Source organism: Haliotis rufescens, unplaced genomic scaffold (assembly GCF_023055435.1).
Source record: "Haliotis rufescens isolate VD_foot unplaced genomic scaffold, xgHalRufe1.0.p SCAF_1, whole genome shotgun sequence".
Lineage (NCBI taxonomy): Eukaryota > Metazoa > Mollusca > Gastropoda > Lepetellida > Haliotidae > Haliotis > Haliotis rufescens.
The window spans coordinates 91,370,705-91,384,878 of NW_025963779.1; the positions used below are offsets into that span (position 1 = coordinate 91,370,705).

The 14,174-nt window shown below is 42.6% G+C and overlaps 1 protein-coding gene across 2 annotated transcripts in view; it reads left to right on the forward strand.

Annotated features, from left to right (window-relative positions):
• The window catches only part of LOC124134162 (polymeric immunoglobulin receptor-like), a 104,991-nt gene that overhangs the window by 67,399 nt on the left and 23,418 nt on the right, over window positions 1-14,174 (forward strand). The gene's annotated exons all lie outside the window — the stretch shown is intronic.

The following is a 14,174-nucleotide window of genomic DNA, read 5'->3' on the forward strand; positions in this document are numbered from 1 at the left end:
TAGGACATCCGTGGAGTAGGGATTCTCTGGAGTAGCACATCCGTGGAGTAGGGATTCTCTGATGTAGGACATCCTTGGAGTAGGGATTCTCTGATGTATGACATCTGTTGAGTAGGGATTCTCTGATATAGGGCATCCTGAGAGTAGGGATTCTCTGATGTATGACATCCGTTGAGTAGGGATTCTCTGGTGTAGGACATCCTCGGAGTAGGGATTCTCTGGTGTAGGACATCCTTGGAGTAGGGATTCTCTGGTGTGGGACATCGTTGGAGTAGGGATTCTCTGGTGTAGGACATCCTTGGAGTAGGGATTCTCTGGTGTAGGACATCCTTGGAGTAGGGATTCTCTGGTGTAGGACATCCTTGGAGTAGGGATTCTCTGGTATAGGACATCCGTGGAGTAGGGATTCTCTGGAGTAGGACATCCGTGGAGTAGGGATTCTCTGGTGTAGGACATCCTTGGAGTAGGGATACTCTGATGTATGACATCCTTGGAGTGGGTATTCTCTGGAGTAGGACATCCGTTGAGTAGGGATTCTCTGAAGTAAGACATCCTTGGAGTAGGGATTCTTTGGTGTAGGACATCCTTGAAGTAGGGATTCTTTGATGTATGACATCCTTGGAGTAGGGATTCTCTGGAGTAGGACATCCGTGGAGTAGGGATTCTCTGAAGTAGGACATCCTTGGAGTAGGGATTCTTTGGTGTAGGACATCCTTGGAGTAGGGATTCTTTGATGTATGACATCCTTGGAGTAGGGATTCTCTGGAGTAGGACATCCGTGGAGTAGGGATTCTCTGAAGTAGGACATCCTTGGAGTAGGGATACTCTGGTGTAGGACATCCGTGGAGTAGAGAGTCTCTGGTATAGGACATCCTTGGAGTAGAAATTTTCTAGAGTGTATTTCGGGTTTAGGATACTTGTTTATCAATAATAGATTTCGAGAGTATGGTATCTAGTGAATCTCTCGGGAGGGGAGTGTCTCGGGAGGAAGGTGTCTCGGGAGAAGGATGTCTCGGGAGGAAGGTGTCTCGGGAGAAGGGTGTCTCGGGAGTAAGGTGTCCAACACCTGCTTTTGTCAGGAATACGTGTACGGGCGATAACCAGGGTTGTACCATGCACCTCTAGTATCTGATTCTCCAGCTACATAACAGCGTTACATGCACCAAGCGAAACAGAGCAGGATAACATCGACGTTTCTGGCCAAGGAATGTCTCACCGTGCTCCCCAGTAACATATCGGACGAAATCTACAACTAAAATCTTTGTAGCAGTCAGCTGTATCGCTGCTTTATGACACAGGTATGTGCATCGGGTCTGGACATCAGACAGTGAGTGGATGTGATGAAGCATCTCCACAGTTGGCGTGCAGTGTGCCACACTACATCGTCTTTGCCCTAACCCAGACGTGGCTCCACCGATCACCACTTTGCTTGCTCCATACACGAGGCCCTGTGGGGTTTCGGATTACAATTGGTCCCAAAAACCTATGCTGGTTGGAAAGACGACTTAATGCATCTGGTGGTCAGGTTGTGTGACTTGGTTGATAGAGTGTCATCGTATCCCGGCAGCCTGGATCCCAGCTTGTAACCTCAATGTTGCTGCTGAGTCCTTCTCGTTCTGCCTCCGTCGCGTTCATCAACTCACAGACTTGATAATTTGGTCCTGTGTTGATTATGTACATTCAGCAGCCATAGTCCTAGATTATTGTTGAAAGTAGCATTGAACAGTGAACGAACAAACAAACCATAAGATAAGATCAGATGATCTTATTTATTGCAAACAGAGATAGCGTTGTAGACAGACACACAATCGCTAAACGTAAACATACATGTAATATTTAAAACACAATTACAAAAGAAACAAGATGAAAAAATAAAAAGTGGATGTTAGATAAATAAATTGCAAACTTGGTGACAGATATTATTAATTGCGATGACATAATTTTTTTCTAAAACTAAAATAAACAATGATGTTCCTTAAAGGGGAAGTGTACACGCAAAAATCACTTTCTTTCTTTTTCTAAACAAAACGCAATTTTAGAATTAGTTAGTATCTGTGTTTGAAAATATACGCTCATTTTTTTTCACAGTGAAAGTAGGAAGCTCACAATAGTGTTAAAATGATATGTCGTTATGAGGCCTTCGTTTTACGAGCGAAATAGGCCTGAGTTATCCCCCTTAGATTATGACGTAATTGGTGCCAATTCAACTGGGTCCCTGTCTATTCTCAACGCAAAAGATATCAAGGACCAGTTTGCGGTAAAACAACATGGTCTACGACACACTCCGGCGTAGTGGTGACTCAGCATAACACAATTCTGGCTGGCATCTGAGACGCTAGAATCACAAAACTGTACCTACACCACGTGAAGCGGCTCTAACAAAGCATGATGACGTCATAATGTTTATCAATTGGCACCAATGACGTCATATTGCAAGGGGCATAAGCCATGGTGTTTTTGTTATGGAAATAGAACACTTGGTAAATGTGAAAAATATAAATCGTTTTAATGCAAAAAATATGTTAATTAAATATGATGTTTTTATATTTTTGTCTATGACACTTCTATGTTAACACTTTTAATGTGGAAAAAGTACAAGAAAAATTGGTTCATTTCCGTGTGAACTTGCCCTTTAAGTTGTAATAGACTAGTCTTTGGTTTGTACTTTGTAATATATAGTGTTTTTCATCTTCGATAAGTTAGAACAAAGTCTTTGAGTTAAAGTACTGGAACAATAGTCAACAAACGCAAGAAATCGCCAGGAGATATTGGACCTATTTCATCGAGCACCCCCATGGATATTCCTCATAGGAGAATCACGCATTAGCAATGTTCCAAAGTGCATGTGTGTGGACGAGGAGCTAGGATGAAGAACAAACACATTAGCATCCCCTGTGGACTGCCTGTCGCCAAGCCTATACAGCGACAGTGAAAACACGGACAAGGCTACTAATTCTCATAATGGACGAAACTGCTCATTACATGAGGAATGATATACCCCATTGGCATAGTTCGACTCAATTAAGGCTGCAGTACCATCTTAATTTGTGTTACTAGGTTACCTAGAGACGCCCCCCACGGGCTAAACACCCAGATACCCACAGGCGCGGGGATAATGTTCAGTTTGAGATCCGATTAATCGTCGCTCAGTCACAGCTGTTTTCCCGGAGTTTTTCGTTGGTTTGATTAGCTGAATCTTTCTCTTAGGCTAAATATTGATCCATTTAATTCAAACTGTATTCAGCTTTACATCTGTCTTGAATAGAACGTGTTGAATCATCCAACTAATGATTTAGGTCAGGGTTTTAACGCTGAGCTCGTTTTGTCTCGTTACGTTTATTTTTTCGTGTGTAAAAAGATATTAAGCAGTTGCTGAAAACTTGATAGCAAATTTCAGGAAAGTATCGCCACAGAATACGGCTCCATTTACTCTAACGATCTCTACAATTGCAATTTGTAATGAGTTCGTAATCGTGAGTGAGCGTTTTCTGAATCATTCAAAACATGTTGAAATGTGAGATCGGAATTCTTCAAAGGCATATGTATGACGAGAACATATCAATGCCACAGTCGGACGTGTAAGTACAGGGCTAATGAGGCCGATATGATCTTAAGTCTGTCAACACACACCCGTGCTCGTGGATTTCACCGAAGCTATAGACGCTGATTTGTGTGGTATCGGGCTTCCCTCGTTCATTAGGGCCGGGGTAGAACTGGTCGTCAGCATCCCACAGCGACCCATGCTTGTCCTAAGTGCCGACTATCAGGGCAGGCAAACTTGGTTGATGCATGTCATCGTATCCCAATTACGTAGCCAGCTCGTTATGTCAGTCACTGGAGCGTCTGGTCTGGACCGCCTGGACTATTGCTGAGTGCGGCGTGAAACTACGAACAAACATAAGGCTGACGTGTCCATATATATATGTATTCACGACCTTTGCCACTTATGAATGAATGGGTGAGCAGGTATGGTCTTCACAAAAAACAACAATAACAACAACAATACTACTACTACTTATACTACTACTAATAATAGGCCTTTTATATTGCGCATATTGCCACACCACTCAGGGGCATGCTCACAGCGCTATGATTACCAAGGTCACTGGATCAGTGTACACTGAAAAGCCATTCACAGCTCCCTGGGGAGTATACAACCCAAGCTGCCTAATGGCGCTAGGTGGTTAACTATCATCCTACCGGGATGTCATCCCATCCTACCGGGTACCCATTCACTGCTAGGTGAACAGAGGCACATTTCGAACAAAGTCACTTGCCCAAGGAGACGCCGCATGTGTTACATGTGCTTCAGGGTTGGGCTGGACCGAAGCCCTAGAAACTCTCAGGAGCCAAGGTGCCGAACACGGTCACCCATACAAGGACTCTCCGCGACCGACGTTTCGTAACTTCACCCGATGTGTGACCTGTACGCTGTGCACAGGACCACGTGCCTCATGAGCACCAAGAGCAGGCTTCACCCACTGTGTCCATGTGGTGTCGATAATGTGTCGTGGAACCGTTATACTGGCGCTGCTAACCCAGCTATTTGCACGAGTAGGAAAGCTTTACGCCTCTTTGATCAGTATTCAACACCAAGAATAGTCTTCACCAACTGCATCCATGTAGGGTATTGAGGCTGGGTCGACGGCGTGACGAGCAAACACTATAATGGCCCTGCCACCAAGCGTCCACTTACGCCTAGGTACATAACTTGATCGTTCCCTGGGGTGTAAGCTCACTGTTGACATCTAACACGGTGATAAGCCCTGGTCACCCTTCTCTGGCCGCCGCAATCACAGACGCCAGTTTTCTTTCTGTTTTGAATGAAAAGTTAAACATGCGTCTGAGACATCGTCTAAGATATAATTGGATTTATCTCTGACATCTATAAAGCCAGGGAAGAGGAAAGAACCAATATCATTGAGACGGGGGCTACCTCGTTAAAGTCTCTTTCTGTTACAGAGGTTGCGATTAGCACTGACAAAATGTCTGTAATCAGACGTGGGACTTTAGTTCAAAGGTATCGAGACGTCTAGCAAAGGGCGATATCAACGTCTTAATTTTGTTTAAACTGACCGCGTCCAGGGTAAAACCTATCGGTGACAGGGCAAACCAAATTGACCCCCTCCAACCAACCAGATTAAAACAACCTGATGACTGGAGCGAACGGCGCATCACGGCTTGGGTGATTCCTCGGAGAGAGAGGGGTGTGTGTGTCTCGGGACCTCCGTAATTAGGAAATAAAGTTCCAATCAGGACAAATGAAGACATTCTGCCTAAGATGTCCGCCTGTGGCATCTACACATCTGAGATCGTAATCCCATCTATCAAGAAGGATGCAAATCGATTGACATTTAATTTTATTTAGCGCCACGTTAGAGTGGAAAGCTGAAAAGATCAAAAAGCTTTTTAAGTGGGTCACATGACTACTGAAGACATCCAAAGTATGAACACCCTCCCATGATGTCTTCTGATTTGCAATTCTCGTATATTAAAAATCAATCTCCCTTGACCCTGATTCGATTTGTTGTAAAAGTTTTAATATCTAATAAATGCCGGGCCCTCAGAAGTACGAGGATGATGGCTTCAGAGTGGGACTCACGAGTCAGGTCTGATCGACCCTCTGAAGCTGTGGTGGCGGAACTGAATAGTTTATTGTTGACCCCCGTACGTCGGTGCTGTGTGCTTGTCACTGCCACCGTGACTACAGAACGTCATCTAGGTGTAATATACCTGACTACAGCTCACCGTGATAGGTGTAATATAGCTGACTACAGAACGCCGAGATATGTGTAATATAGTTGACTACAGAACGCCGAGATACGTGTAATATTGATGACTACAGAACGACGAGATATGTGTAATATAGCTGACTACAGAACGACGTGATATGTGTAATATTGATGACTACAGAACGCCGTGATATGTGTAATATAGCTGACTACAGAACGCCGAGATATGTGTAATATAGCTGACTACAGAACGCCGTGATATGTGTAATATAGCTGACTACAGAACGCCGTGATATGTGTAATATAGCTGACTACAGAACGCCGTGATATGTGTAATATAGCTGACTACAGAACGCCGAGATATGTGTAACATAGCTGACTACAGCTCACCGTGATAGGTGTAATATAGCTGACTACAGAACGCCGATATATGTGTAATATTGATGACTACAGAACGCCGTGATATGTGTAATATTGATGACTACAGAACGCTGTGATATGTGTAATATAGCTGACTACAGAACGCCGTGATATAGGTATAATATTGCTGATATCAAATCGCCATACAAATTGTATTACTGACAACATCTCGTCATATAGGTGATAGTGTTGACTACAGCTCGTCATAGAGGTAATAGTGTTGACTACAACTCGTCATATAGGTGATAGTGTTGGCTACAACTCGTCATAGAGGTAATAGTGTTGACTACAGCTCGTCATAGAGGTGATAGTGTTGGCTACAACTCGTCATAGAGGTAATAGTGTTGACTACAGCTCGTCATAGAGGTAATAGTGTTGGCTACAACTCGTCATAGAGGTAATAGTGTTGACTACAGCTCGTCATAGAGGTAATAGTGTTGACTACAGCTCGTCATAGAGGTAATAGTGTTGACTACAGCTCGTCATAGAGGTAATAGTGTTGACTACAGCTCGTCATAGAGGTAATAGTGTTGACTACAGCTCGTCATATAGGTAATTGTGTTTGCTACAGCTCGTCATAGAGGTAATAGTGTTGCAGCAGCTCGTGATATGTGATAGTGTTGACTAAAGACTAAAATTACCTGGTATATAGGCCATAAGTCCCGTGAAGATTCCGAGTAAGAATTGATCTTTAGCAACCCATGCTTGTAAGAGGCCACTAACGGGATCGGGTAGTCAGGCTCGCTGACTTGGTTGATGCTTGTCATCGTATCCCAATTGCGTGAACCGATGCACATGATTGTCTGGTTCAGATTCGATTATTTACAGACCGCCGTCATGTAGCTGCAATATTGCTCAGTGCGACGTTAAACAACAAACAAACAAACTTTGCTTCCTGTCTTGTGAAACAACATTCACTGACTACATGAATATCAATTATTCATTACGATAAATACGTCAACCATATATTATACTTGATCATCCAAAACTGGCCTCGACAGGACATATCGCTTTGTAGATATCGCTGCAATGAAACAACATCACAATGCTTTGCAGACCACTGTGACATCATTGATACCATGACGTCACAATCAAATGACATCACTAATGGTTCTGCTACTGAAGCTGTTAGCAGTACGCTTTACGCTTAAGACACTGCTAATTACTGTCTACAAATTGAAAACGTTGGAAGAATGTTTTTGGATGATAAATAAAATCTCACCCGAGTGTCTTTTGATGTCAAATAGATTAACAGTCGTTGATCTATTTGATATCAAAAGACCCGAGGGGTTAGATTCTCTATATGTATGACTACTGTGTCTATTATTGAATAGACCCGTGAAGATCCGGGGTAGAACAGGTCTTCAGCAACCCATACTTGCCGTATATGACATGCTTTTAATAAGAGGTGAGGTGAGGTGAAATGGGGTTTAACGTCGCGTCCAAGATTATTGCACTTATATAGCGATGCCATTAGATGTTAGAGGCGACTAACGGGATCGGGTGGACAGGCACGCTGACTTGGTTGATGCATGTCATCGTATCCCAATTGCGTGGATCGATGCTCATGATGTCAATCACTGGATTGTCTGGTCCAGACTCGATTATTTACAGACCGCCGTCATATAGCTTGAATATTGCGGCGTTAAACGACAAACAAACAAACAATTATCGAATAAGGTGGCATACTCGTGACGTCAGATGTAACCTGTCCAGGAGAAGCAAGTCGGAATACATTATGGCCTTATGTGCCGAGTCATCATCGGTCGGGATGGGCAGAGTGACTTACAAACTCTTTGGCTATTTGGCTTTAGTTTGAATTCTATTTCAGTGAACGACCACAATGTATTGGTGATATATTTATGTTCTCTTGGGAATGGACCGACCAGCATGTATTGGTAATATATTTATGTCCTCTTTGGTTTTGGGTCGACCGTTCATGAAGTCTCACAATGGATTAACATGGTCATGTGGTGAGGGAGGTTAGTTCCGCTGTAAGCTTTATGGCATACAAAGCAATCCCTTTCACCCAGAATACTTTGCCACAGCGTGACAGTCCCAACAAACAGGAAACCTCGGTACTAAAATAGTTCGATCAATTACAGAAACATAAGTCTTTAGTCTGTACAAAGCCATGCACCTAGTCAGCATCAGGCTGACCTATGTCTACTGCCTCCTCACGCCCTTCGTATTGCGCAACCACTATTGTACTGGGTCCCTCATTGATTTGCTTCTCTGCAGACCGAACCACACATACACGTGTTTATCTCCGTTAACTGAATAACCAGTGTTTGGTCACTCCTTGTCTTTCATGTGACAGCCGTAGTCATCAAAGTTGCAACCTGATTGACACTTCTGGCGTGTACGTACGCCGTTAATCCTGCCCCGGCCGGTACAGAAGGTGTGTGTTCTTGTCTTGCCTTCTTTATCACTAGAAACCATCTTGTACAGATACCGTTGTTTGGGTACTCCGCTCCGCGGGCCGTTGTTGCACACAAACCTTTAACACCTACTTGAGATATTCCTTGAATGTGGAGAGGATGGGTGGTGTTAATGAACGTGGCTCACGAAAGCAGTCAACTGTAGATAAAACGAATTCGGATATATGGAATTATTTGACATGAGGAAATCAATGATGATTCCCGACGCGGAAATGAACGTCAATATGGGTGTGAATGGCCACATTACTATCTGATTGTGAGGTTCCTTGGGTGCTGTACTTAAGTGTAATGCAAGTGTCATCGAAGACATAAAAGTTACACCTTATCAAATATGGCTCACTATGCCCACATCTAACCAGACTGGAATATATAATGCCCGCCGTCATATAGCTAGAATATTAATGTTGAGTGCTGCGCTAAACAACAGACAAACAAACAAACAAACCAAAGGAGTTCGAGACGATATATTTTTTCCCGCACATTATTTGTGCTGCGCTTAACAACAAACAAACAAACAACCAGAGTTCGAGACGAGATATATTTTCTTCGCACATTATCTTTGCTGCGCTTAACAAACAAACAAACAAACAAATAATCTAACAATCAAACGAGACGAGATATATTCTTCTCGCACAGTTTTTGTGCCACGCTTAATAAACAAGCAAGCAAACAAACAAACATACAAACGGAGTTCGAGACGAGATATTTTTTCCCGCACATTTTTGTTGTTGCGCTTAACAACAAACAAACAAACAAACAAACAAACAAACAAACGGAGTTCGAGACGAGATATATTTTTCCCGCACATTATTTTTAGGACGTTCTCAATTGTTTTGGTGTAAAACCCGAGAAAAAATGATTATTTGATATTTTTATTTTATGTTTTTCAAAACTGCCTTACGACAAAAGAAAGTGTTACATTGAACAAACAACATGAAAGACACCAATGATCCAAGTACAACAGTGAGATCAAACTTCTACTTCTTGGATACAGTAGTTGCAGGCATTCCCAACACAAACAGTTCAGACACATCAAACATTCTTGTATTAGAGTCACTAATCACGGTTTGTTCTGTTTCCCATCCGCGGACGTCGTCGTGTCAGATGTTGATGCCAAGAAGGCCGATGTAGCTGTCGTCCCCGTCCAACTCAGGCCTTGTCATTGACAGTGAGGTCGGCATGTGGGGCATAATGTGTTTCCCACTGGAAATGTTCAAAACAGACATTACCATCAAGGAAGATTTTTCTCCTTATATGGGCATTTGAAACATCACTTTTAAATGGAATCCGAGGGAATATAGGAACCACCAGTGTTTTGCCAACCCCAGAACCGATTACCATTTTCACGTCTCATCGGACACGTTATTGAACTGCGAATACCTAAACATTTTAAGGAGAGAATGCAATTAATCTTCCTCGGTGGTCGGCTAACAGACTGATTTTCGTGTAGGGACGAGTGAGATCGATTAGCTTAATGACATCTTTAGCTCATTAGGGCGAAGCTGTGACAGAAGAGGTCTGATGTTAAGACATCTTTGTGTTTAGTGGCATGAACTGGGATTTCCTACTTTGTGAGTTATCCCCCTTTGATGAATAGCCGCCATTTCGTATTCTACCTTATTTGTTTTGATTAGTGAACGTCACTTTGAAGGTGATGGGTACTCCCTTCATGAGATTGCATATCAAAAGCAATGCACAATCTATCTTGCTGATCTAGGACGAAGTTCATCCCATCTAAAGCCACCGGTTCATTTATGAATGATGAATGGGACAATGATATCTATATAATTCCCCGTATAGAGTTTAAGGACATTGCCAGCACACGTTTTGTTCACGCTCACACAAATCATTTTTTAAGTGATGAGTTGAGTAAGAAAGCTGAAACTATATCTATATCTATCAATATTTTTGATGACATTTCTTGAAATCTAATCTTGTCAAGCAGTATGGGTTAAAGGGATATTTATGAAAACTAAATGTTTATAAGTGAGAACATGAAACTGTGTTCGTTTTTCTGCTGTTGAAGAGGCTGATGTATTGGAGAGGAAACTGACTGATGAGTTTCCGATCCGGTGATCTCCGTTGTTTATAGGTAACATGATCGATGCAACACTGTGCATCACCTGCTACCACCGACATAGACCTTGATTACCGTTACTCGAGCAAAGACATTCGTGTTTGGACCAAGGCTAATGGATCCTGGCCTGGTCGGGAACCTTGTGGATCTGGAGATATGGTATTGGTGAACTGACAGTATTTATCTGTGTCAGAACGACGCCCCAAAGACTACAGTTCGTACTGGCACAGACCTGCACAAGCTCCTGCACAAGCTACACTCATATGTCAGTACGATCGCAGTAACAGAGGCAGGTATTTCATGTAGTGTCTTCTGTCGAGTGAGATCACTGCTGATAAGGAAACTTTGTAACACATCAATACTTTCCTGGAATATATTCTTCATCATGATGTAGAACTTGACTATTTCTAATTTGAGCTTTCGTGCAACATTTTAAGAAAATAATAAGAAGTAGTTCCGGTGACATGGTGGCGGTCGGGATCATTCCCTAATTAAGGGACGAATGCAACTAATTACGGAAACCCGAGGAAGTCCGGCAATTTGTGCCTGGTCACGTGCGAACATGGTGGTCGCCCTCCCACACCTGGTGGAGCACGGCCAGTATGTGGCAACTGCATCAGCCTCGCTCTTTGACAGGGTGAAACAGGGAAATTACAGTGTCATCCATGACCTTCTTGGCCTATTAGTCTAAAAGTGCTGGGGATTGTTAGGAGAGATTATATTTATAACACAACGAAGCAGCTCCATGTGATAGGCTTAAGGTGAGATGAAATATCTCAGCGCAACAGAGACCATTCCATCTGCGGAAACGTTCTAATGGAAAACTGGTGTGCGTCATGTTCAGCACCAATTACGCTTGTTATCTCAGATATATATACATGGAATAAGGGACCCCGTCTAATGAAGGATCTTATCACGCCGGAGTGCCTTTTGTTTTATACAAACAACATAGAGGATAGAATCAATCTGACACGTCTGTACATTCAAATTAAGCAATTGGATATGGTTCAAATTGTCATGAATAGCGAGGGTTGTGTGTCGTACACAGACACTTGACAGGATCTTTTCTTATCGATGTTTTGAATGATGTGTGGTGCCCGGTGAAGTCAGTATCAACATATTAATGATTCATGCATTATAGAAAGGAGACGAAAACGAATGAAATGTTGGAAACGTATAGGTTTTACGACAAACAATTTGCTCACTGGTCATGTGGGATGTTGTGAAAAATAATGTTTTATAGGTCTAAAACTTGTTTTTTTTCCAACAAAAAGCCATCCAAAAATATAACATGGTTAGTCCCTAAACGAGTGATTCCTTAGAAGTTGATTTATTCATACCTTACTCATGCAAACAGTGACCACTCCCATTCTACAATGGGAGCTCCATGGCCACGTGTATACAACCCTCCTGTGAGATCCTCTGAGGACCACAAGCAACTCCTTAAGAGACACCCTGAGGACCACAAGCACTTCCTGTATGGATCCTCTGAGGACCACAAACACTTCCTGTATGGATCCTCTGAGGACCACAAGCACTTCCAGTAGAGATCATCTGAGGTCCAAAAGCACTTCCTGTAGAGATCATCTGAGGTCCACAAGCACTTCCTGTAGAGATCATCTGAGATCCACAAGCACTTCCTGTAGAGATCCTCTGAGGTCCACAAGCACTTCTTGTAGAGATCCTCTGAGGTCCTCAAACACCTCTTATCCCTGGCCACTTCGTAGTGATAGAAGTTTTTTTTCTAGTTTCTAAACAAAATGATTTACCAGCTGTTTCAGTGCTGCGTTATCCTGCTGTCTCATATAGTACTAAAGTAGACGAGTAAATCTGTGCACTCGCCGTACTTTGTCCTGATTGAAACATCCCAAGGTCTCATTCAATAACCCTGCCTATTTCTAAGTAATGGATGTTTCAGATGATTACAATACATTTTGGCGAATTTGCTTAATCTTTCTTTAAGCATAATGCTATTGTAATAAATGACAATGTTGTTTTTCTGTAGAATTGAGTTAAGAGTGAAATATTTTTGTCAGAAGCCTGACATATAGGATCTGCCATTTTCGAGCATAAATTAGGTGTATAAATCTTGATTGTTGGCCTCCCAGCCACGGTGGTATGTCACATTCTATTCAGTATCACAACTGTTTTTCACGTCGGTGTGATTTGTTACAAGATAATGTGCGGGGACCACAAGAATACATTTGACTTTTGATTTTACAGAGTATTAATGAGAATGTCGTGAAGTGAATTCTATTCTATTCCATTCTCCGGCTGTTAAGGGACGAAGCATCGGAGTGTGCGCAGTGACACATGGTTGATACAAGCATTGCAAGAATATCCAACCTCAACAAAAGTAAATCTTATTATTTGATTATTCAGTGTGGTAAAGGTATTTGTCTAACCTTCGAAAACAACGGTAAGACAATGAATATTGACGCGAAATTGAGCTACCTTCCTTTAAAAAAATTGGAACGACCTTTCGAGAAATGAACAGATGTTGAGACCAGGAGGTGATGTCTAACTTCCAATCTTTCAGATCTCGAGGCTCTATGGACTATCTTATTCAGTATAAATCTGGTTGCCGACATAACTATTCGGCGAATGGAATTTGAACGGTCTTGCAAAATGTGATCAGAAACACATGTACCTGAATATATGGAGTTGTATGCTACCTGTTCAAATTACAGTAGATGTCAAGATGATGGATCCATATTTGCCATCTGCCTCTTCTACTTGTTTGGTTTGTGTATATGAGTGACAGCAGGACATATCCAGACCGATAAGTAGTATTTTCTGTCAGGTTTGGGTAATGAATGCAGAGCGATCTGTCGAGGCTGTCATTGTTTGCAGCAGCGTGAGCGGTGTTCAGATTGAAGATGTGCATGTCTTTGCGCAATGATTCATTTCGCTCGGCTGTATGGAGTAATCGCAGGAGCATCCTTATGTTGTTGGACGTGAATCCAGTTCTCTGCACGATAACCTTTGAACTTCTTAATTTTTCAGCCGTGTCATACATCAACGTTTAGTTCTTGATACGTTTTAATGTCCTTCACCTACGGTCTCGCTGACCCTGACCTTGAACACAAGACCACGCACGTCCGAAGGGTGTACAGATTTTTCTTTTTAAGAAAGCTGAGAATTTCTTGTTGTTTTCATTCGACGTTAAGGGGATTTGGGTGAACTAGGGTTTCACGTCGCATCCAAGATTATTGCACTTATGAAGCGACGTGTGTGTGTGTGTGTGTGTGTGTGTGTGTGCATGCGTGTGCGTGTGTGGCTGGCTGTAGAGGTCCGCACTAATGCCGATTTTATAGAGCTAGCCCACTGAGATACCACGCCGCAGTTTTTCATGAATACCCCACTCAGACATAGTGTACTGACTCCAAGTCGACCAGTCCTTGTTTTAGCCCCTTAATGCCGAGCGCCAGACAGGGTAACAACAAGTACCATCTTTCAACGTCTTTTGGTATGACGTGGTCGGGGATCGAACTCCGGACCTTC